Here is a 26,816-nt window from a genome sequence, read left to right as displayed (position 1 = left end):
GTGCTACAGGCTCCTTTAGCACAGCATTGATCAGTATCTGAATAGTTCCCATAGGGCAGTTATTTCTTAATAGTGTGTCTGCAGCTGTTACTAAACTACAACTCTCAGCATGCCCAGACAGCCTTTTGCTGTCCAGGCATGCTGGGAGTTGTAGTATTGCAACAACTAGAGGCACACTGTGTGGAATACCCTATAGGAAATTTACAAAATTTACCAAAAAATAGTTAGTAATAAATGAGATTAAACCCTACACTACGCATGCCCCCTTTTCAGCCGAATGCTGCGGCCCCATGCAGTAGATCGCAGGGGGTCCCAGCTCTCACACCCCCTGCGATCTATAACTTATCCCATATCCTTTGGAGAAGGGATAAGTTATTTTTCCACAAGACAACTCCTTTAAACCCTTAAGGATTCATCCCCTTTTCACCTTAAGGATGCAGCAAATTTTCGTTTTTGCATTTTCATTTTTTACTCCTTCCCTTCTAAAAATCATAACGCTTTCAATTTTTCACCTACAGACCCATATAAGGGCTTGTTTTTTGTGTCACCAAATCTACTTTGACATTACTTATTTTATAATATAATGTGTGGCGAACAAAAACAAAAAAATTTCTGTGAGGTGAAATTTTAAGAAAAAGTGCCAATTTGTACCTTTTGTGGTCTCCAATTTCTAAGCAGTGCACTTTTCATAAAAAAATGACACCTTATTTTTATTCTGTTGGTCCATACAGTGAAAGGGTACCTCTCATCAAATAAACTTTTGATATATTTTAGATTAATGAATGTCGAATAACTTTCCAATAGCATGTTAATGAAAAATATGCTTCTTTCTATTGTATTTTTCCCGATCAGTCCTGTCAGCAAGCATTTCTGACTCATGCTGGAGTCCTAAACACTCAGAGCTGCCAACCTGCTTTGTTCACAGCCAAACAGGCTGTGAACAAAGCAGGCTGGCAGCTCTGAGTGTTCTCCTTTGTGAACAAAGCAGACTGGCAGCTCGTAGTGTTAAGGACTCCAGCATGAGTCTGAAATGCTTGCTGCCAAGACTGGTAGGGAGACCCCTAGTGGTCATTTCTTCAAAGTGGAAAATTAAATAGAAAGAAGCATATTTTTTAATAACATGCAATTGTGAAGTTATTCTGCATACATTAATGTATAATATATCAAAAGTAATATGAGGTACCCTTTAAAAAAAATAAAAAAATATATAAATTGAGTATTTTTGTATTTTTTTTTTTAATACTTATAAAACTACATGCACATTCTGATAGGAACTTGCTTTCTGAGGGGAGTTTTCAAAGTTTTACTTTCGTGTGCCAAATCAATCAATCCTGTGCATCATTTTGATAAATTAAGCGAACAAAAGCAAATGCAAAGCAAAAAAAAAGCACTTTCAACTAGCCTTTCAAAAGAAAGCTTTGATAAATTCCCCTCTATATCCTTGGCATATTCAATGTAAACTAAATGACTGAGCAAAGATGACTGAGCTGCAGCTTCAAATTCCATGCATCAAATATGCTCAGGACACTGTACATGTGAATACACCCTGAAGAATAATCCCTGATACTTTAATGGAAACAAATGAGTAAAGCATTCCACAGACATAAAGGGGTTTGCCCACAAATGGTAGTTATCCCCTATGCTCAGGACAGGGGTTAACTATCTGCCAGAACCCCACACAATCTCCAAAATGGGGAACATAGCCTTCCCTAAGGACGGAGAGCCAACTCTCCTCTAAATGTTGAGGTCTCCCCTGAAAACGGAGTGGCGGTGCCTATGCATGACCGATGCTCCATTCTCAGAGGAGACTTCTCTATGAGAGCTGCTGAAGATAGTTGAACACTATACTCTACTATTTTCATCTGCTATTAGAGATTGAATGGAGCAGCAGAGAGCAGGTCCAACTGCCCCTTTAGTCCCAGAAAAGACCTCTCCATTCAGAGGAGAGTCAGCTCCACAACTTTAAGGGGGGTCTCTGCTGGCACCACATGCAATTTCCAGAATGCAAAACAGTTGTACCCCCTGCAATCAGATGGTAAGCCCCCATCCTGAGGATAGCAGATAACTACTATTTATGGGCCCCTTTAAGTAGAGTGAAAGAAGCGCAGGTTTAGCTACTTCTCTATTCAAACTCCTTGTGGTTATACAGTGATAAGGAAGTTAACATGATCTTAAAGGGGTACTCCGGATAAAACATTTTTCCTTTTAAATCAACTGGTGGCAGAAAGATTTGTAAACTACTTCTATTAAAAAATCATAATCCTTCATGTACTTATTAGCTGCTGAATACTACAGATGAAATTCTTGCTCTCTGAGGACATCACGACCACAGTTCTCTCTGCTGACATTATAATAATAATAACGCTTTATTTATTGTTGTTCTTAGTGGGATTTGAACCCATGTCCCCAGCACTGCAAGGCAGCAGTGCTAACCACTGAGCCACCATGCTGCCCTTAACATACATCTGCTATGCATGGTTGCTAAAATGGACAGAGATGTCAGCAGAGAGCACTGTGCTCGTGATGTCATCAGTGTTCCAAAAAGAAAGGAATTTCCTCTGTAGCATTCAGCAGCTAATAAGTACTGGAAGGATTAAGATTTTTTAATAGAAGTAATTTACAAATATGTTTAACTTTCTGCCATCAGTTGATTTAAAAGAAAAAAGGTTATCACCGGAGTACCCCTTTAATGGAAGGGGGGAAGGGGCGATTCCTTGTTTTAGTAAGGTCTGACCACTGGGGCTACCTCAATCTTCGGTGGTGGGCCACACAGCTCCAAAAATTCTCTATGGGAGCTGCCAGATACAGAATTCGGCTTTCTCCATAACCATTACAGGGGGAGATTTATCAATACCTGTGCAGAGGAAAACTTGCCCAGTTGCCCATAGCAACCAATCAGCTTGCTTCTTTAATTTTTATGAAGGCCTGTGAAAAATGAAAGAAGCAATCTGATTGGTTGCTATGGGCAACTGGGCAAGTTTTCCTCTGCACAGGTTTTGATAAATCTCCCCCATGGCATGTCGTAAATGTCGAGATCTGAATATTTTTCCTGCAAATGCTGTACACCAATGAATCACTACTAGTTATATCACTAATTCAAGGCAGTATTGGCATTGTGTAAAACACACCTTACATCCCCAGCTTTAAATGAGAGAATAATGTAAAGGAATGTTAATAAAAGATAAAGCACACAGGCGAGGTGCTAACAAATGACTATAACAAGTGATTGGGGGGGGGGGGGGGAGTAATGATGATGCTGGCTATGATATGGCAAAAGAAACTTCAGCTAGGAGTCAGCGTTGTGACGTGTCGCGTACCACATGACTACACCAAAGTGTCGCATAACGCATGACTACCCCAAAGATACAGGGATAGGACAGCAACTTTATACACACAAGTCAGGACTTTGACCCTCTGCATCAAATATTTGTACATCCAACATGACTATGCAGCAAACACTTGTACGAATACTCCTCAACGTAGTCACTAGGCTGGTAATTCATTACACATATGTATGAAAGAGGACCAAGTCACCCCACTAAGTTTCTGCTTTTAATGTTTTGCTGAGCGTTTGTGTACATATTACATTGTGCTACCTATTGGAGAAAGCTTGCAGTTGTGTGTCAGGACATGTTCATCTTGTTTCATAGTGATATATTTTGTTTGGTGCCTTTGTTTAAGTATATTGTTATCTATGTTGCCATTATATTGAGAAAGAGTTGTGGTGAAGAAGAATAGCACTTTATATTATTGATACTATGGTTTATAATATCACTGCACTGTTAAATTATGTATGATAATGTACATTTATGGGTTAACATTTCTCAAAAAAAAAGTCATTGTTGATGTTTTGCTAGGAGCTACAGTTCTGGAACTTTCTAAAAATTAGTTACGTTGCTGTGATTAGTGTAAACTGCTGTCCCTACTTAGTGGTAGCCATGGCACTGGGATGTCCCTTATAGGCCACCATTGTCCTGGCCAATGGAATCTTCTTCTGGGAAAGGTGTTTTGGAACACCACTCTGTGCCTGGGCGGAGATGTCTATTTATATTTGGTTAATAACCAATAAGGAGGTTGTGATGATTTCTCGATAGGAAGTTTGTATGCCACATTTGGTCACTGTATTGGGTATCATGAGGCTCTGCGCCTGTCAAGCCTATGCATGTGTGCTCAAAATCCCTTGTGTGCGAGTAATCACGGAGAGGATGAGTTTGGATACGTCTGGACTGTGCTGGGTTAGGGGACCAGGGGAGAACTTCTTGTTTGTATGCACACATATTCTGTTTGGGGACAAAGGCCTTGTTCAGGGCTATGGGCCACAAGAATTACAGTCTAGAGTGCCCCAACATATATTTCAGAAGGACACAGAGACACAGTGTGCAAATAGGCTAAATGTACACGCATGCTCGCGTGTGTGAGTGTATATACACATATACACTCACACACAGATATATAGATATACATAAAGAGTTCTATATCCAGGGGCAAGCATACTTGTGCTGGGCTATACATTTTTATTTAACATCCAGATCTAATTCAGTAACACAACTATTGCAAAAATGTTCTCCTTAGGGTAAAACCTTTAGAGCTTTTAATCATAACTCAATTACACACAACACTGCCAACCAGTTGTAAATGTGTAAATGGGGTCCAAAATTATCAGGAAAGTAGTTTTACTCCAATACAGAAGCAGACAAAAATGTTGGTTAAGCACATAACCTGCATTTGAAGGCCAATATATGTCAGGCTCCTATAGCTATTCTTAAACAGTTAGTACCGTAAAGACGAATTACAAAAAAAAGTGTCTAAACTGGCCAAATGTGTATAAGCGACTTATACCACTCATGTGTATGGGTGGGATCAATAGAGATAGCTGTTGACCAAACTATTGTATGCATATGGTTACCTTAAAAGGAATCTCTTCAATTTAAAGGAGTACAGTAGTGATAAGGGATAGGTGTCTGATGGCGGGGGAACTGACCGCAGGGACCATGCGCAATCTCCTGCACGGTGCTCCGGCATCCCTCACCACAGTGTGGGAGTCGGCATCCATCCTCCATTCATATCTATGGAAGAGCCAGAGATACTCAAGACGCTTATCCCCTATCCTGCAGTACCCCTTTAATTCTGCCTGAACCACGTGTTATTAGGGTGATCCCCGATACCTTCTGACTTACCCACCCACCATGATGGAACAATCTCTTCCTATAACCAAACAGGGAGCGCTCAATTAATCAAAGCTGGTGGGGAAAAAAAAGCTGCCACGGACCACCCTGATGAATCAGGGTTCAGGCCACACCAAAATGATAACAGGTTCCCTTTAGGAGATTGTCGCCAACCGCGTATACTAAAGAAAGGGGGCCCCATAGTAAATATCAAAACGGATGACCTATTATGGCATCTGATTTTGCCCCGCAGAACAGAAAGGTCTGATGTTAATTCATCCTTGCTTTCTATGGCACATTGGTCAGTTTCCCCCCTGTATTAATTTGCTGGCAATGCAGTTCCATGAAGAGAGGAGAGTTCTACACAACATCTTGTCACAATGTTGTCCTAGATTTCAATTCAAATGGGATTCACCCCAGGGCACGTTCAGCTATTGCAACACCACCACTCCAAGCATCCCCGGTCAGCCAAAAGCTGTCCGGGCATGCTTTGAGTGGTAGATTTGCAACAGCTGGAGATCTCCTGGTTGGGAAAGAACCACTGACCACTACGGCCACCTAAAAACAATTTGGCTTTCTTCTAAACCATCATTGCCAGGATTGCAACACCGTCTAAGTGAATCAGCTGTATCTATACACAGCTATAACTTTAATGGCATTGTTGAATGAACTGTAGGAAAATGGCTGCCCCCACGATCACTACTTTATTTCCCACATATAAAGTTCTGAACATCCCGACATAGGTTTAGAATACAGTTTACACCTCTTTTTAAAATGTGCACTTTAAAAGCTTTTACGTTGGGTTTTATGCTCCTCTAAATTCCGTACCGAGAAACTGATATTCTGAACTCCGCTTAGAGCGGGAATCGCATATCGATGTAAACCCTCAGCTGCTTATATGAATCGTACAGATGTGAGGGATTGCAGGAATCATTCTGACAGTATAATGCCAGCTCACTGCAATTTTTCTCAGTCCTACTGACCCCCTGACATGGGCTCCTGATCTCCTGTCAGTCAGTCCCCCCCCCCCCCCCCCCACCCCCCTCCACAAATAAATATATAATGGCTTTCGGTCTCATTATGTTACATACAGACATGTACCATCTGCCAAGCAGACGTGATCTGTTTCACTGACATTATCTCATTACACTTCACAAGACTAATGTTGCCGCTTACATCGCATTGCTTTAGCCAATTTATAAACATTAAAAACCTTGGCACAGATTCAGGCTTTTCCAAATACCTGGTTGAGAAAACGGCAGAATGGGGAAAGAATGCAATGCTGACAATGCCACAGGGATCAGAGAGACCCACTGGAAAAGCATGGCTGCCAAAGCGTAAGTAATACATAGGAACGGAATAGGGACTTAGTGCTGCACCTGCCGCTAATACACAGAGAGACTGCAGAGAGAGAATATGTCTACGCAGCAATGATGATACAATATGCAGCAAGAAACAGACACGAGTTGCGTTACTAGAAAAGCATAAAACTGCTGAGCAATATAAAAAGAAAAATGTATTTGTACATACAGTACAAAACAAAATACATGTACACAGTGAGGTTCTAGGAGCTGGAATCCGACCAGTGAATTTTCTAAGAGGGTCCACACAAACTGGTCATTAGTGGTGATGCTGGCAGGACATGGGCTTGTAATGGATGCAGAAAAGTATTCACCACAAAAAGCTATTTTGTTTAACTAAACAAATGCACAGGAAGAGTTGTAATCCTTGGGAGCCCATCCTTATCTTATAAAGCAGTTTTCATTTAGGTATGTACCTGTGTTCCCCAAACTGTGCCGCTCCAGGGTTGCAGAACTACAAATTCCATCATGCCCCAAGAGTTGTAGTTTTGCAACGGGTTGTGGAAACTGGTATATAATATACAGGAACTCCTAGTAGGCTTCTGATATTTAGGTGCATTTTGCCTTGTTTAGTGGAGTACACATATATTATGATGCACACAGTAATAAAAAGTGCCATGATAATATACAGGTATATTCCCACGTACTGTATAAGCTACAGATTTTGTTTTGTGTAAATCAACATAAATAACTGAAAATCGCACTATAATCCACAGCACATAGTATAAAAATGTCCCATGGCAGTGATTTCCACAGTGTGTCTCCAGCTGTTGCAAAGCTACAACTCCCAGCATGTCCAGACATCCAAAGGCACATTTTCTGCAACTGATCTGAAGCAAATTAGCAGTGTGTGAACATTCTCTAAGGGTGGATTTTTTTTGCGAATTCACAGCATGTTTCCCAATGCGATCATGAATGGGGGTAAGCTGTCAGTGGAAGATTCTGCCACGGACAGCCTATCCCCATTCAAGATCGCATCGGGAAAGACGCTGTGAGTTCGCAAAAAAAAATCGGCCCGAGTGAAAAAGCTCTTACAGTCGTAAATATCAAGCCAATGTACAGCTGTACTTCAATACAGTGTCACCTAGATTGTTTTTTACCAATTTGAATCAAATATTGGACATGTACTTATTTAGTAGTCTTTTTCTATTTACTATAGAAGATAAATACTGCACTCTTATTCACCGATGGTGCTCAAGTAGTACCCCAATCCTTGTTTAAGTAACATAAAAATTGTCACTTCAATTGCAGAATATGTGAACTTTATTTGCAATCCTTAAATACACATGACATTACAGTCCTAACCGGACCTCCATCAAAAATCCGGATTGTTGTGGAGATTGGTGTGGAGAGACAGAATCGGCCAGTTCATGTGCTGTGGCACAATCCGGATTTCTGATGTAGATCCGGTTAGGACTAAAATGTCATGTATGTGTATTTAAGGATTGTAAATAAAACTCAGAACTTTATTGTTTCAAATCAAACACATTTAAACCCAAGAGCAATGGTAGAAATGTAAAGCACTTAGATTTCTGATGGTGATGTACATCAGATCGACACAAGGATTCAGTTTTTCCATGCAGAATATGTAGAGTGCATTTCCACAGCTGATACTTTTCTAAATGTAGCTGAAAATCCATGCTAAAATTTTCCACAGTATGTGAAAGGGGTTGCAGAAAGCCCATTTACCGTATATACTCGAGTATAAGCAGAGTTTTTCCAGCACAATTTTTGTGCTGGAAACACCCCCCTCGGCTTATACTTGAGTGAACTCTCCGACCGTCAATCCTTTCTCAGTGGTCTTCAACCTACGGACCTCCAGATCTTGCAAAAACTACAACTGGGAGTTGTAGTTTTGAAACATCTGGAGGTTCGCAGGTTGAAGACCACTGTGGCCTTCGTCATCATCCAGACCCACCCCTTTAGTTTTCTACTCACCTCCCCTCGTTGGGAAGGAAGGGTGAGCTGGTCCGGGCCATCTATGCTACAGGGACCGTCCTTCGAGGAGGGTTAGTCCTTCGGGGCTGTCCATCTTCACCAGGAGGCCCTCTTCTCCGCTCCAGGCCCAGCCCCGGACTAGTGACGTTGCCTTGACGACGAAGCACAGGGACATTCATGCGCAGGGACGTCCCTGTGCGTCATCGTCAAGTCCAGGGCCGGGCCTGGAGCGGAGAAGAGGGCCTCCCGGTGAAGATGGACAGCCCGGAATGACTAACCCTCCCCACCGGATGGTCCCTGCAGCATAGATGGCCCGGACCAGCTAACCCTTCTTTCCCACCGAGGGTCTGGATGATGACGGGGGGGGGGGGGGGGGGGATGATGTATTTCCCACCCTAGGCTTAGAGTCGAGTCAATAACTTTTCCTGGGTTTTTGGGGTAAAATTAGGGGCCTCGGCTTATATTCGGGTCGGCTTATACTCGAGTATATACGGTATATGCATTAGAATACAGACGGTTGTTGGATTTAAGCCGGGATTCTTTGTCAAATCCAACCTATAAGAATGAGGTCTAAGAACTCGAATCTGCCACTACAGAAAATGTGATAGGATATAGAATGTATTTTATAATGTAAAATTTGTGCTTAAAGCTTATTTCTATTCCATTGTAGAACCAAAACCTGATCCTGGACAGCAGTAAATCAACTAAAGCAGGGAATAGTGTTCTTGAGTTATTGACTGGAAGGATGATGAATGCACAACATGAACACTGCAGACACAGCAGAGATCAGAAAACACCGGCTGCGGAAATCAATGCTAATTCCTTTTTTTCTCTTTACTTTTGTCTCTTTGCTTTTGCAGCCGCATCCAGAGATGGTATACAAAAGAGAAGGGAAAAAAAACACCTAAAAGACAACATAAACCTGGAGTGCACTCTTATCATAATGGTACAGATGAGCTGCCACCTGTCTGTTCTCATAGAACTTCCCATCCAATAATAGGACTACGTAAAACAATGCCAATAAGTCAGGCAATGAAGCTAGCTTAATAGCATTGCCGAATGTGTATATCGACATCAAGCTAAATCAATAAATTCAGATTTCCACCTGTTAATATACCTTACCCTAAACGCTCTACTATCACTTCAATGGTTCACTTACTCCTGGAAGATAAAGCATGCAATCATTGTAACTCTGTCAGTGAATATTTTAACGGTTTACATTATTACAGATTCATTTGTTTTCTACTACTTACGTGTAGCTCCACCGTCCTCGTACATTATACATAAACCTGCTATAATGGAGATTTCATTACAGCAGAATGTGCCCTAAGAGACAAGCCACAGGCGCTCCGAGATGCCATTTCTACAGAAACCTGCACTCTATAAACTACTGCAAATTGTAGGACACTTTTCCCCCGGGCCTATACTGGCAACAGACTATGATAAAACTGTAGGGCACGCAAGAATCCCTTCTAAATGAACTGCAATTTTTCCAAGAAACTTAAAGGGGTTAACAAGAGGTCTCTCTGTAAGCATAAGAAATTCAGCAGGGCTAGCTTACCGCTACATCTTTATCAGATACGCTTTACTTGGCGCCTGACAGACTTCAAGAACCTGAAAACCTGGAGAAATGAACCAGGGAAATGTAGGACAAGTGGAGTATAGAAGAAACAGAGAGATAATTATTTCCAATAAATGGAAAGTACAAATCGAAAGCACAAATCATCATGTTTTGTGCACAACAAAAATTTAAATATCACCAATATTACAGTCTCATAGCGTCAGAACTGGGTCTGATAATTGGAGTTGTCCAACCTACAACAACGCCCCCTGACGAAGCGCAGCAGCACGAAACGTGCGTTGGGGTAAGTGTAGGTGGCATATGGCTCTACACTGATCTACCATGTTATTCTTTTGTGCCTTTCTTTCGGCTGTCATTATTGCTTGCAGGACTTATATGTACCTAGTATGATATACTTTCTATCTGAAGCTATCATTGACTGGCACTTGTATCTACCTTCTCCAGTGTTTGTTGCCGATACCTCCTGTATTTTACCAGTTCTGTGCACTGTGCTATTTTAATTCAATGTATTATATGTACTTGGAAACCAACAAGTCCTAATAGAACTGAAGGGGGTAATCTGTATTCTCGAGCAGAGCACCAAACTGGTCTTATAGGCCATGCAATGTTTTCATGGAAAAATATGCAAATGGAAAATACCCTATTGGAGGCAGAACTAGTCCTAATGAAAAGAAGTTCAGGTTACCCATAGATTTACAAAGGTATATGGATATACATATAAACTCACATAAAATCCCAGTGCCTGATGTGGCACCGACATTTACCTCTTCTAGAAAATAAATGTTTTCACCCTTATAGACCTTAATGTTAATAGTTCTGTACTACATTAGACTTCACAAAGAACAGATTGTACCGTAATTATACACACGCTGAATAAGTAATGGAAGCAAAGTTAACAAAAAAAAGCTGACTTAATAGACTTCTCCAGACAAGGGTTAGGCTCTGTAAACACTGCGTTCAAGTCTTTTATGTCTTTTATTTTTGTATATCTCCAATGAAAGGCTCTGATATAGTTACATAGTTACATAGTCAGTACGGTTGAAAAAAGACATACGTCCATCAAGTTCAGCCAGGGAATTAAGGGGTAGGGGCGTGGCGCGATATTGGTGAAGGGATGGGATTTTATATTTCTTCATAAGCATTAATGTTATTTTGTTCCAGCAATGTATCTAACCCTGTTTTAAAGCTGTTCATTTTTCCTGCTGTGACCAGTTCCTGAGGTAGACTGTTCCATAAGTTCACAGTTCTCATGGTAAAGAAGGCGTGTCGCCCCTTGAGACTAAACTTTTTCTTCTCCAGACGGAGGGAGTGCCTCCTCGTTAACCTGGAACAGTTTTTCTCCATATTTTTTGTATGGGCCATTAATATACTTATATACGTTTATCATATCCCCCCTTAAACGTCTCTTCTCAAGACTAAACAATTGTAACTCCTTTAATCGCTCCTCATAGCTAAGATGTTCCATGCCCCATATCTGAACCCTTTCCAGCTCTACAGTGTCCCTTTTATGGACTGGTGCCATATAGATATACAGTGGCATAGGTCAACTATTGATATCATCTTTAAACAAATACAGTGATCCCTCAACTTACAATGGCCTCAATATACAATAGTTTCAACATACAATGGTCTTTTCTGGACCATTGTAACTTGAAAGTGGCTCAACATACAATGCTATGGAATCTGCAAAACGTGTCAATGGCTGGAAGAAACGACCAATCAGAATGGACATTTCACTGGTAAAACCCCTGTAGTCCTTAAGTGCATGCACTGACTGGTGTCTGGTAGCGCCCTCTACAGTACAGGGAGGTATTACATGTTCTGTACTCTTTACCTGGGCCAGGGTTAGCTGCTCCTTTGGACACAAGGTGAGGACGGCTCCATTTTCCTTTTCTTTTTTTTAGAACATTGCGGGTTATGTACAGGACCCTGAAGAAGCTTCTGTCCTCTACATAGACCAGTGTTTCCATAAGAGGGTGCCTCCAGCTGTTGCAAAACTACAACTCCCAGCATGCCCGGACAGCCGAAGGCTGTCCGGGCATGCTGGGAGTTGTAGTTTGGCAACAGCTGGAGGCACCCTCTTTGGGAAACACTGAAATAAACAGTGATTTACAGCTTCCAGCAGATCTTTCTTACTTTTATATGTAAGGACTTGTTTTATCTGTATTAGTTATCTACTTATTTTTCTTTAATCCTCACTTTTTGCTATTTTTGGATGACATTTCAGGGCTTCAGAACCAATTACCAGGTTTCCCTAGAGTTCTGGTCTCAACATACGATGGTTTCAACATACAATGGTCGTCCTGGAACCAATTAATATTGTAACTTGAGGGACCACTGTATAGCATATATATTTTTATGAAGGCTCATAGTATAGAAAAGAGCCATCTTCCAGGCAGACACATACTATGCTGATAAATGCCTCTTTTGGCCTCCTCCAGATGAATGGAACCCCAGAGGTACATTTCATGTATACACTGAGCTTTTCCTGGCACATACACCAAACATAGAACTTGCACAAAGACTGCATAGATAGCTGAACAGAAGAAAAAAAAATAACTTTTGCATATGCCCTGCTGGTACAAACTGTTTACAACGTGCCCTTTACCCACTCCTGTTATTTCTTAGACTGAACCTAGGCTTAGAGATGAGCAAATTTACAGTAAATTCGATTCGTCACGAAACTTCTCGGCTCGGCAGTTGATGGCTTTTCCTGCATAAATTAGTTCAGCTTTCAGATGTTCCGGTGGGCTGGAAAAGGTGGATACAGTCCTAGGAGACTCTTTCCTAGGACTGTGTCCACCTTTTCCAACCCACGGGAGCACCTGAAAGCTGAACTAATTTATGCAGGATAAGTCATCAACTGCCGAGCCGAGAAGTTTGTGACGAATCGAATTTACTGTAAAGTCGCTCATCTCTACCTAGGCTAGGTAGAATAGTTGCACTATATATGCCATGGTATATTATACACTACAGCATAAGCAAAGCATGGCACACATGTAAAATACTATATAAAAAAGCACATATATGTAACCTATAAGACATCAATGTGCTGAAGAATAGGCTGCCCAGGTAAAAAAAAAAAAAAAAAAAAAAAAAACATTTGGGAATTGCACAGGTGCTCATGACTGGAAAAACTAGGTAGATTTTCCATTCAGCCCTAGGCAAGCTGGGTGATAATTCCTATAGAACTTGCAATATTAATATTAGTCAGTGATTTTCAGCACAGGTCATTTTTTTGTCTAGGTATAGGGGAAAATGTATTCTTATGTATACTATGCATTGATCAAATTAATGTTCAAAATGTAATAAACTAAACGCACTGGTTTAGAAAATGTACAGTTAAAGGGGTTATCCAGGAAAAAGCTTTTTTATATATATATATCAACTGGCTCCAGAAAGTTAAACAGATTTGTAAATTACTTCTATTAAAAAATCTTAATCCTTTCAGTACTTATGAGCTTCTGAAGTTAAGGTTGTTCTTTTCTGTCTAAATCCTCTCTGATGACACCTGTCTCGGGAAACGCCCAGTTTAGAAGAGGTTTGCTATGGGGATTTGCTTCTAAACTGGGCGTTTCCCGAGACAGGTGTCATCAGAGAGGATTTAGACAGAAAAGAACAACCTAAACTTCAGAAGCTCATAAGTACTGAAAGGATTAAGATTTTTTTATAGAAGTAATTTACAAATCTGTTTAACTTTCTGGAGCCAGTTGATATATATAAAAAAAAGTTTTTTTCCTGGAATACCCCTTTCATTCTGAAATGTTTCTTGACAAATGTGGTCAGAACGCAGAATGGTACAATAAATGGGGCAGAACAGTGAACATAATTGCTAAAAACAAACAAAACTAGCAACAAGTTGTGGACAAGAGAAGCAACTGCTAGACAAAAAGTCAATGGCAAGACACAGAGTATGAGGAAATGTACTAAAAGAGTGGTTACATGTCCATTATGATGGCAGATACAAGGGCAGATGACTGAAGAATAAAGAACAGATTAGAGATGAGCAAACTTACAGTAAATTTGATTCGTCAAAAACTTCTCGGCTCGGCAGTTGCTGACTTTAGCCTGCATAAATGAGTTCGGCTTTCAGGTGCTCCGGTGGGCTGGAAAAGGTGGATACAGTCCTAGGAAAGAGTCTTCTGGGACTGTATCCACCTTTTCCAGCCCACCGCAGCACCTGAAAGCTGAACTCATTTATGCAGGAAAAGTCATCAACTGCCGAGCCGAGAAGTTCGTGACGAATCGAATTTACTGTAAGTTCGCTCATCTCTAGAACAGATTTTCTGTACTCGATCCATATATATTTTCCATTGGCAACAAGTACAGTTAAATATCAAAATGACTACAAACTATTTACAGAAATGCTAGTAAAAGAGTAAGATAAAAAAAAAAAGCGTACACTATGTCAATTATTTATCTTGCATGGATGAGGTGGCAGCACATTCTGCCTTTGATAAGAATTCTTTAATATGGATTATTTTCCAACGCAAGTGTAAATAGATTATATACAAATCGACCAAGGTTTGTTTAAAAAACTACTTGGGCAATTGTCTCTAGTGAAAGGCCAAACAGATCACTGGTCAGCGTTCATGCGGCTGTTCATTTTATGACTCATGTGCAATGTTAGTTGCTGTATGACTATTATTTTGGTACTATATGGTACAACAAGAATTTGCGGACTATAAAAGATACTTATATTTTAACTAACTTCTATTTTTATAATAGCATTATGAAATGATCATAAGAAAAGATCAGGATCAGTAGACAAAAAAAAAAAAAAAATAATGTGATTATTAGATTAGATTTCAATACCATCCCAACCACGGGAATGGAAGATCGTGACGTCACAACTCCGCCCCCCGTGTGACATCACACCCCGCCCCGTCAATGCAAGTCTATGGGAGGGGGCGTGACAGCTGTCACGCCCCCTCCCATAGACTTGCATTGAAGTGGCGGGGTGTGACCTCACACTGGGGCGGAGTCGTGAAGTCACGATCTTCCCCCCTGGTCGTGATGGAATTAGCCTAAGGGCCTCCAGCACTTCCGGAAGCCGTTACAGGTGGGTGCCGCATGGTAGAATGCGGGGGTCCCCAGCGGTGGGACCCCCACGATCAGACATCTTATCCCCTATCCTTTGGATAGGGGAGAAGATGTCTAGGAGCGCAGTACCCCTTTAAGGTGTTTAGAGATTATGGAAGAGATTTATCAAAACCTGTCCAGAGGAAAAGTTGCCCAGTTTCCCATAGCAACCAATCAGCTCGCTTCTTTCATTTTTTAACAGTGCCACTGCAAAATGAAAGAAGCGATCTGATTGGTTGCTATGGGCAACTGGTAACTTTTCCTTTGTACAGGTTTTGATAAATCTCCCCCATATATATCTGAATTATTATTGTTATTACTACAATTGGTGGGAAGGTAAAGAGTCACAGGCAGAGAGGCGGACTCTTATTTACGGTAAATTCTGTCTGCTGTAATAGATTCTCTTTATATTCCAGAAGTAGGTTAGACGACATCTGGTGGCTCATGGATACTAAAAATAAGACTTACAGGAACAGTCTTAGGACAGATAAAATATATTTAGGAAGCAAGGAGAGCAGAGCTCTGGCTTTAATGGCTAGGAAAGAAGGGCAGTCATTTTATTGACAAGCTAGAATCTCAGACTGTGAGGTGCCCCTGAGTAGATTGGGAGACAGACGTGACAACAGCGATCATTCCCTGAACAATCCTTTATCTGGCTTCTTTCTTTGGTTTATGAACAGAAATGACAATTTTAGGCTTATTTAAAGTAAACCTGCCAGGTGGTATATGCTGCCCTATGTGACAGCAGGATATGTATAGGAAGATAAGCTGAGCTCTGTGATATAGGACTATACGGTCCCTAGAAGCAGGATTTCTAGTTAGGATGGCTTTAAACTGCCATATTTTATGAACGACAAATCGCTTCTATATTATGGCGGCAAAATCCAGGCAGACCACATTTCTGATAACTGAAATGGACATCTGTCAGTCCAGGTCATCAGACCTGAACTTGCTGCCATAACATGGATGGGTAATACTCCCATGTGAAGCCGGCCTAAAAAGCAGAGTATATACTGACAGGACTCTGAGGAGAGACAGCAGAGTCCCGCTTACTCTGACCACACACAGTGACCGACAGCTTCTCTAGTATCAGAGTGTCAGAGTGTCTGAGGTCACAGGACTCTTAGCGTCTCTCCTAGGAGTCCTGCCTGGATTTACTCAGCTTTTTGCTCCAAAATCTTGCCTCATGAAGCTTTATTTCACTCTATCCTACATTACTCTTTGATTGGGTAGCGGAAATCCCTTGAACGGTGTGCTTTAAATAGTATAGTGGGCAATACAAACTACAACAATAAAATTATACAAGTTCAAGACAATTAAAGGGGTTTCTACAGACCCTCAGGATAGCCCATCAATGTGTTCACACCTGAAACCCTGCCAATCAGAGTTTCTAGAGTTGCAGCAACTGCAAAACACAGTGAACAGTGTCTGAAACAAATGGCTCCGTACGTTGTGCATTGGTCGTGCTGGTTTACTGCAGCTCAGCTTCTTTTCAGTGTTGTGTAAAAAGCCATAATTATGCATCTAGACTAGACCTACACAACAACATTTATCTGTTGCACTGGAGCAAAGAAACCCATTGATGCCTACAAGCAAACCATTGATGCTCAGCTGTCTGGAAGTAGTTCCTTAGTTTTGCATAAGTTCAGGCTCAACAACATTGGGCAATGTTACACAACCGTTCGGCTTTCTGGCATCTGCATCACTACTACTCACAGTCCATGGTGCCAATGAAGATGTAAATGGCATGCAGTAGTTATCATGTAACCACAGTTGTCCACATTAAAATGTACAAAAAAGAAAGTTGCAACAGCACTCTAGGTCAAAAAAGAGAGACTCTTAGCGCACTTTTTGATCAAAATGTGCCCCCCCCCCATCCACCACGTGGAGGTGGCCTCATATCGGATGGGACCCTTACATGATAACTCACCTCTGCTGTGCATATAGCCTCTGACTGTGCGACATGTTGGATCAGCCATTGACTAAACCACCTCCAGTCTGATAGGGGTGGGTGCACGGCTAAAGAGGGTGCCACACCCCCCAAATTACAACTTACCTAGAGTGCTGTTGCAACTTTCTTTTTTGTACATTTTGTATTTGCCACAGCAGCGGGCACCTGTGTATTAGGTTGTTGTGCTGGCTATTTTTCCTTTTGTTTTTACTTTGTAAGTTGGGGGGGTGGCACCCTCTTTAGCCGTGCACCCTACCCCTCTCAGACTGGAGGTGGTTTAGCCAATGGCTGATCCAACATGTCACACAGTCAGAGGCTATATGCACAGCAGAGGTGAGTTATCATGTGGTGGATCGGGGGGGGGACACATTTTGATCAAAAAGTGCGCTAAGAGCCTCTATTTTTTGACCTAGAGTGCTGTTGCAACTTTCTTTTTTGTACATTTTGTATTTGCCACAGCAGCGGGCACCTGTGTATTAGGTTGTTGTGCTGGCTATTTTTCCTTTTGTTTTTACCACATTACAATGTAGTTATTGTATTTTCATATATGGACTTGTTGAGTCATTCTGTAGTCCTATGAGATGGTTGCAGTCAATATGGAGAAGTAGGGTTTCATTTTGAGCAGCCAGTTAGTAAAGGATGAGACTAGACTGCTGTGGCCTGGTATCATTTAGTTTAGAAGAATCTCCAGTCAATGTAGTCTGCGAAGGATGCGTTATGAGCAAACTGCCCAGAAACTGGTCAAGGTATCAGGATCATGGTTTCCCTTTCCTGCATACCTCAGAAGAGAAGCAATGCAATAAAAGGGATATATAAATAAATATGCAGCTATGGAATCACGCTGCTGAAGTTTACAACAACGCAACAACAGAGGCTTGCAGATGGCAGCACAATTTTCATAGATGTCTTCCATCCTTGCTACAGAAGGAACACTAGCTCTACTAAACCAGTCTTTTAAACCAATAAGATAAAACCAGTCTAGCTTCTGACTGATCTATTACAATCGGTCTCATTCAGTTTCATGCAATGTCACACGATATATAGTCACAAGTCTCCGGCTCATAGTGTATTTTGAAGTACACACCTGTTTATCATATCAGCACATAAGTGTCACAAGCTGCATCTTCCCTCTATATAATGAGGTTTTCATTTACTAATTTGACAGGCTTTAATAAATTATCTTGCCTGGTCAGAAATAGAATCGCTACTCACCCGATAACACGGCCCTTCCTGCCTTCTTTTTTTCAGTTCACAGTATAACAGAAAGTATCTTCTGAAATCTAGACATTTGTTGTCAAGCAGATACTAAGCAAGAAGACACCTAAAGGATAAAAGAAAAAAGTATATGAATTAATATAGTTCTTAATATCATGTATACCATTTACCAGATAGAAATCTAGTGGGGGTTTACCACCATGAAGACCACCTGTTGAAAGAATAGATCATAAAATATTAAAGGGGTACTCCACCCCTAGACATCTTATCCCCTATAAAAGGATAGGGGATAAGATGTCTGATGGCGGGGGTCCCGCCGCTGGGACAGCTGTCACGCCCCCTCCCATAGACTTGCATTGAAGGGGCGGGGCGTGACATCACACGGGGCGGAGTCGTGACATCACGATCTTCCGTCCCCGTGGTCGGGAGCCAGACCCTCCAGCGCTTCCGGAGCAGTAACAGGTGGGTGCTGCGTGCTATATTTCGGGGGGTCACCAGCGGCGGGACCCCCGTGATCAGACATCTTATCCCCTATCCAAAGGATAAGATGTCTAGGGGTGGAGTACCCCTTTAATCAAAAGAGTCTACCTATAGGGGCCCCAGTGATTTTGAGAACAGGCTGCTCTCAATCTCATGAAAGGCATATGCGAGTTCTTACCACTAAAATGAATGGGACTTTGGAAATTGAAGAGTGAAAAACATGTATTTTAATGGGGGAAAAAAAACAAGAACGTCCCCCGGGACTAAAACAGCAGTAGGATGTCAATGATCAATATTTTAATTAATATTAATATTCAATTAATTCTTTCAACAGGTCATAAAACAACATGGCGGGGGAAAAGCCTAACATTTCTTTTCCCAAAGATAACCATGCACCTATGTGTCAGATATAAAGGCAGTTCCCAAAATATTCATGCAATACTCATGCATGTTAACCTGTTGTGAACAATCTTTGATACAACAGGGAATTGCTTGCGTGTGTATGTTAGATAAGCAGATATTTTCCCAGCTTACCGTATACTCGAGTATAAGCCGACCCGAATATAAGCCGAGCCCCTTAATTTCACCCCAAAAACCCAGGAAAAGTTATTTACTCAACTATAAGCCTAGGGTGGGAAATACATCATCCCCCCCATGTCATCATCCAGACCCCCGTCATCATCCAGACCCCCGTCATCATCCCCCTCCCCTTCATCATCACCGCCTGTCAATCCCTTCATCAGTGGTCTTCAACCTGCGGACCTCCAGATGTTGCAAAACTACAACTCCCAGCATGCCCAGACAGCCATCGGCTGTCCGGGCATGCTGGGAGTTGTAGTTTTGCAACATCTGGAGGTCCGCATGTTGAAGACCACTGATGAAGGGATTGTCAGGCGGAGAGTTCACTCGAGTATAAGCAAAGGGGGGCGTTTTCAGCACGAAAAATCGTGCTGAAAAACTCGGCTTATACTCGAGTATATACGGTACATAGTTACATAGTTTGTATGGTTGAAAAAAAAAAGACATACGTATAATAAATCCTCAAGTAGCTTAACAGTCTTACAATAAATAAATTGTGATGTAATTGGATTTTATGATTTATTATTTTTTTTTATTATTTGTTCTTATTTCTCAGTAAAAAATGGATATTTTTTCTGAGACGTTAACATATATGTTGTGGTTTGTCAGTCAACTCTAACCAGGAAACAGCAACCCCTCATTCTCAGGATTGACAGTCATTCACACTATAAAACATGAACCATCTCATTGGAGACAACCATAGACAATATTTTGTTAGGTTATATTCACACTACAGTCAGAAGCTTGACCACTAGCTCTCCAGTGTAAAGGTGGCCACAAAACAAGTAGGTTGATGTATGAAAAACCACTGAAGGAATGATTATCTGATAATTGATTTTATTGCAGTCACAGCCATATACAATTAAGTCCATATTAGTCAATATATTTGATTAAACTGACCATATATGATCAATGAAATTACAAATTATAAATCTGGAAATATTCTCAGGACTTTCTGAGAATATTCTTTCCCAAAAGATCGTTCATGGACAAAAAAGGATCTTTCTGTACACAAATTCTTTCTTTAGTTGAAAACTTCAAACATTTCTTTTTAGGCGGTAACCCCCTTCCATCAGTTCTCTAAGGCTAGGTTCACATATATGAGTCCAGTCACTGTTCAGGGTCTCTGTTGCAGATTCCATTCATGAGCTGTAAACGGAGTAGGATGGTCCAATGCATGATGGACACCAATCAATTCCAAGTGACCCCATTAGCTTTAATGGGATCCTTTGGGTTTTTGGCTGGTGTCCGTCATTTTGCTGGACTTAAACCAGACAAAAAAATTTAATAAAAAACATACTGCATGCAACATTTCTTCTCCCATTGTTTGAAGGGAATATGTGATGGAAACAAATCTGAACCTAACATGGTTCAATTGTGTATTGTTAGATTTTACCCAACAAATGATCGCTTTAGTGGAAATCATCAACTTTCATCTAATGTGTATGGGATTTTGTCTACACAAGTCCTTCATTCCTGGAACCCTCTGACTGTATGTACCTGTAGTGAACCACATTTTCAGAAAAGTTAATTGAACAAAAAGATGATGCTTTCCTTCAGAGACTAAACCATGTCAATTTACTATTTTTCACTCCAACTAAAAAAAGCACATGGAGCATCTGCAGTTCATTAGCTACACTTCAATGATAATAATATTGCTAAAGCCTATTTCTAGATTTGCTTTGCTGAGATGATTTCTCTGGGAGTATATAATCTAAACAAATAGGACCTGCCTAGGCAAATCGTGACTGTGCATTATTTGGGTGTCCATTGATTTTAAAGTACGTTGGCCAAAAGTACAGAGTACTTATCATGAACTCATCTGTCCCTAACTCTTACTGACTCTAATTCTACCTTCTTTTTTTTCTAAAACCCCTTTTCCTACCTTTATCAGTCTTTTCTTTCTTGCTCAGCTTTCTGCCGTCTGTGAGAGAGGAAGGGGGAGTGGCCCGGCAGACATGACGTTAGCTAAAGCCTGCCTGGGCTCACTTCTGCCCTTCTCTGGGCAGGCTTGTAATAAAAAGGGGGGGGGGGGAGATACATTTTTGTTAATCACATGTTATTAGAAACTTGTTTCTAACACATTGATTAACAAAATAGAAAAATGTTTTGTGGTGACAGGTGCTCTTTAACTTATCCCCAATCCACACATAATCCTCAGAAGAACCAGAACATTGCAAGTAAATAAAATAGAAAAAGATGACAAAATAAAGCCGCTTACAGCAAAGTTTTTGGAATCCAAACATACTCAACAGGCACCAAACACATAAGTCAGCAGAAAAACTTCTGAAACTACTGGAAGACAACAGGTGGAACTTGCAAAACAGCACTAACTTGAATTGAAAATAAGCTATACTTCTGTAGTATCCACTTCATCTACATCAGTAGGACAGAAAAAAGGGGGTCGTTTGGGAGGCGGGGTCCTTTTCTAGTATAGCCTAATCATCAAACATTCCATCTGCCCAATAAACACTGTTTACAGAGTTCATAATGGGCAGTGCCCTCTTCGGCCAGGTACACATAGGTGGCACTTGTGCGGAATGTCTGCACAGAATATTCCGCATGGACACTGATTTAAATGGGATTCTGCTGCACTGTTCACACAGCAGACTTTCTGCGCCAGATGTTTCTGCCTGGGGAAATTCTGATTCCGGTGTCCGCAGAAAGAATAGACAAGTCTATTTTTCTGCATAGTCTGCAAGGAAATGCGATGACGTATGAGAGATGGCACATTTCCAAGCTTTCCTAGAACCTGCAGGAGATTCCGCACATTTTTCGAACGTGTGAACATAGTGTTAGATCGGGCCCTTCTATGGGATCAGGCTAGACATTGTGTTAATGAACTTTGGTCACCCATCACTGGTTCACTATTTAACCTTTCTTGGACCACGTTTACTGGGTAATAACCAGTACAAAGCGGCAACAATCCATAAACCCTGCGGTTTTGCAAAAGCACTGACCATCTATACATCACAATCTTTCAAAACATACCAACTTCAAGAACAGAACTGTTCCCTTGCTGCCCAATATAGCCAACCCCTTAAAAGTCACCCCTGTCATGAGATAAACAATCTACTTCACCCATTAATGCTATGGGTGATAGGTGCTTACATCTCACGTACTATGTTGTCTCACTGTAAACGTGCTGAGGTAGTTGCCATAAAATCTTGACTCCCACAAAATTCTGTAGTGTAAGTCTTTAAAGACCTTTCTCTTGGGTATAAAACCTTAAGTGATGCATATCATTTAGAATATTACACGAGTTTCAAAAACAATTTTGGGACTCATGTTTTATATTCATTATTTATCAGCAAGGAGACAAGAAATTCTCCAGATGTTATCTGCAACCTGGAAATCTGCGAACAGCCCAAAACGTAGTCTTTAATAAAACACTTTATCTTCCGGGCTGCGCAAAAACATGACACAACAACTTGTGTTCTGCGAGAACCACTGTCTACAATAAAAGAATGCATAATCTAAGATTACGGAGGTCTCTGATGATTATAGCCCAAACTACAGCAAAAAATTTGAATTTAACTATAAAATGTGTTAACATAGATCAAAAATGGCTTTTGCACAAGGGTCTTGGGATGTATCCCACTGGAGGGGGAGGGGCACAAAAATTTAACACGTTAGATTTCAGCAAGCCTGATCCTTTGTTCTCTGTCAGATAAGGCAGCAGTGGATTACACCCTCTCCCTAGGCCTATTGAGCATGCTTATGAGAGTCATAGGAAAGGGCACATCCTATATATAATGCAGTATTAGGGCTCATGCACAGGACGCTTTCATAGTTCTGACAAGTTCAAAGGGGAATTCGAAGTTGTAAAAAAATGTGTTGCCACTAATGAAATACCATTATAAAAAAATTAAAAAATTAAAACATATTTGCGTTCCTCGCCCCTGCTGCCATTGTTCTACTGGGGTTGGTCATATCACACAGCATCTCTGATTGGGGTTGGCGATCATATTAGCCGTTGCAGCTGTGTTCTGTCGCAGTCACCGATTGGATGAGTAGGCAATACACAAGCTGAACCCAAATACAAGAAGTGCTGGGTGACTGGATAGGCTTGGAGAGAATGGCAGCAGGAGCAAGGCAGGTAAGGTATTCTTTCCTACTTGTTTCCAGCAGTATGAGCACTACTTTTCTATTAAATTAGGAAAAACCCTTTAAGGCTTTGTTCAAACGGCAGAATATTTGCAGTGGACATTCCGCAAATAGCAGGTGCCGGCAGAACATGCCGGTGCTAGGATCGCTTTGAAATGCGCCGTCTCCATTGATGACAATGCCTTTCAAGGCGGATTCAGCCGAAAGAAATAACTTGTCAATTCATTTGTCGGAGGCTTGAATCTGGATTTCCGAGTCATGTCAATTCTTGAAGCAGGAAATTATCCTCACCAGAACTTTCTGTTGACCTCAATGGGGCTTTGAATCTAAGAAGATACAAAGCAGAATTTGAGGCAGAATCTACATGGAAAATCTGCTGGAATATGCCTCAAATTACCTAATGTGCATTGGATTCCTCGTAAAAAAGTAATGGATTTCCTCTTTTCCACTGAGGAAATTCAGCAAGTAGATTGCGCAAGGCATTTCCTTACTGGGCATGAGCCCTTATAGTTTCTTTTATATTTTTTCACAATGGATTGGGTGGTTTACTAGTCAATGAAATCCCAATTGGGTAAAAGAAGTTCTAATAATAAGAAAATAATATTTAAGATATATATATATATATATATATATATATATATATATATATATATAATTTTTTTTTCTCAATATATTCATTCATTGACCAGTAAACCACCCAAACTATATATATATATATATATATATATATACACACACACACATACATAATATATATATCTCATTCCTGGCCTAGTGAAGCCAACTATGTTTCTGATTATTTCCCGTCACTAAGTGGACACAAAGGCCCATTTCATGGACATCTCTGATTTTTGAAGAAAGTTAATATAAATACAGAGTTTAACATGTATATTTTATATGAAAATCTACATATATCTTTACAGATTGGGGGGGGGAAATGTCTCGCTCTGACCCCTCAGCAAATCCCTGTTGCATAGCTGTAAACATTCATCTTCCAATAAATTCTGCCTCCAGACAGTAATTACTCGGATCCCGTTTTAGCTCCACTACACTCCTTAATAACCGTGTTTCATCAAGTGCTCCAGATGCCTTCCTATGCTCATGTGCCTTAATCTGCCTTGTGCGTCTTAAACCTTACAATAATCAGGACCCCCACCCCCTTTTGTCACTTGAATGGTCTAAAGATTTGCTCGCCTGTTAGAATAAGCAGTCATTGTGGTCTAACAGCATACAGACTCTGAAAAGTGAACACTTCTGGGTTGTAGATGCAGTTTTTTGGGGGGATAGAAGCAAATCATTAATTATGTGGAATCGGACTGTAATTAACGATTATTTGGAAAAATCGATTAGTTGGCCGACAGTTTTTTTCATTCTATTAATAGAACCAATAAACAGAATTAGGGGACCAGGGAAGGGTTAACGGGAGACGGGAGGATGGGAAGAACACATTGCAAAGAGTTAACTGGGGAAAAAGAGGGGACAGCACCTGAAGGCACCTATGAGCCTCGCTGCAGGGGAGCAGTTCACAGACCTTAGTGATGGCCGTCCTTGCTGCACCAGGAAGAACTGTCACTGCAGAAAGAAAGGAGACCAGAGCTTATGGCCAAATAGGGGGGCTCCTGCGATGTTAGGACCACAAGCTTCTTATGACCAGAGACACAGAGAACAAGGAGTCTGTGCCAGCTTCCAGACTGCACTCCAGTCCGTGGTCTCAGTGCTGGAACTAGGCAGCAGATGTTGCAGGCCAGTAGCATCTTCAAAAAAAAAAAAAAGCACCCAGAGGCACCGGGGGTTGGGGTAAGGGAGACATTAAGGGGCAGACTGAGGGGTTAAAAAGCAGGGAAAGTAGTAAGAATTTTAGAAATACTATTTTACTAGGCTAAACCCCATAACAATCGGTGAATCCATAATGAAAATAGATAATGGGCATGCTGAGAGCTGTAATTTTGCAACAGCTGGAGGCACACTGGATGGGAAACACTGCATTAGACCAATAATCTCCAGTGATCGGTGTTTCCCCGGTGTGGCAAAACTGCAACTCCCAGCATGGGAGTTGTTGTTTTTCAACAGCTGGAGGCACACTGGTTGGAGAACAAAATCTACACCAAGCAACATAAGAATACATAACTTTATGGTTGGCTCGGTTATGTTGAGCAATGCTTGCCTTTCCGGTAGAGGTTTCCCCAGCGATATCCTCTTACTCTGAAGCCTGCCTGCTGCAGGTCCCCTCTTAATCAGTTTATCTACAGATATAAAGACTTGAGAATATAAAAAAAGGCTAAATAAATCATATAAGTAAATAAGTAAAATAAATGACAAGAAATATATATATATATATATATATATATATATATATATATGTAAAATCATTCAATGCAAGCTGCATTAATAAGAAAGCGTTACTGGTACGTAGAGAGAAAAAATGTATTGCCTTTAGAAGCAAGCATCACTTTGATGGAATATACCTGTCATATAGCTATAAGCCAAGCATGACCAAGTAGCCGTCTCCTAGCATCCCTGAAGAATGGGAGGGTAACTCGTCACTCCTGTGAGGATGTCCGCCCCGCTCACAGAGCCGCAGCCACAGCTGACTCCGGTTTTCTGCAGCTTAAATTCTTACTAATAAGTGTACAACATGGAACACGTTCACAGGAAGCTTTTTGCGCCATATTTTTTCTAAGATCATTACTCTAGAATGGCATTTCCCAACCAGGGTGCCTCCAGGTATTGCAAAAATACAACTTCCAGCATGCCCGGGCAGAATATAGAGCATTAAAGTGATAACTGCAAGTGACAGCGCAAACATTATTATTATTTTTTTATTACTTGTAACCATATACAGTGCTGGTACTTGCTGAGGCCTTATGCACACAGCCATATTGCAGATCTGTATTAGACGAATACCGTCATATATTGTAGAGCCCACACTGTTTCTTCATCCCATGCCCTGTTACAGGAATAATTCTACCTTGTAGCATTGCCTCTTAAGAAGAATACAGTACTTGGTGCTGGCATTAAAGTAAGGTCCACAGAGTGCCTACATGACCTTATGGACTCTGGACTTGCATGTGACTTTGGTTAGCTTACACTAAATAAAATCTATTACACAGTTTGGAAGAATTAGGGCCTTATTACACAGGGCCATTATAGGCCGAATAGTTTGACATCACCCTATAGGTTGACATCAGCGATCAGTCGCAAATACTCGATTTCTCAGTGAATCGAGTAGTTCAGACCAGTCAGAAACATATTTGTTTGTCGATCGCACATTCCTCCATGTAATAGGGGATTTACAGAAAACATATGATGGCTTAGGGTATGTTCACACTGCGGAATTCCGCGAGTGAAATTCCGCA

At 41.0% G+C, this 26,816-nt stretch overlaps 1 protein-coding gene across 7 annotated transcripts in view; it reads right to left on the bottom strand.

Moving 5' to 3' along the window:
• Positions 1-26,816, bottom strand: part of ERBIN (erbb2 interacting protein) — a 247,483-nt gene that overhangs the window by 171,921 nt on the left and 48,746 nt on the right. For all 7 annotated transcript variants that reach the window (XM_056541548.1, XM_056541546.1, XM_056541547.1 and 4 more), the window contains one exon: positions 18,292-18,400. The gene's annotated coding sequence lies outside the window, so the exon portion shown is untranslated. The remainder of the gene's footprint in view (positions 1-18,291; positions 18,401-26,816) is intronic.

The sequence above is a fragment of the Hyla sarda genome, chromosome 1, assembly GCF_029499605.1.
Source record: "Hyla sarda isolate aHylSar1 chromosome 1, aHylSar1.hap1, whole genome shotgun sequence".
Classification (NCBI taxonomy): domain Eukaryota; kingdom Metazoa; phylum Chordata; class Amphibia; order Anura; family Hylidae; genus Hyla; species Hyla sarda.
This window is presented reverse-complemented; position numbering and strand designations above follow the sequence as displayed.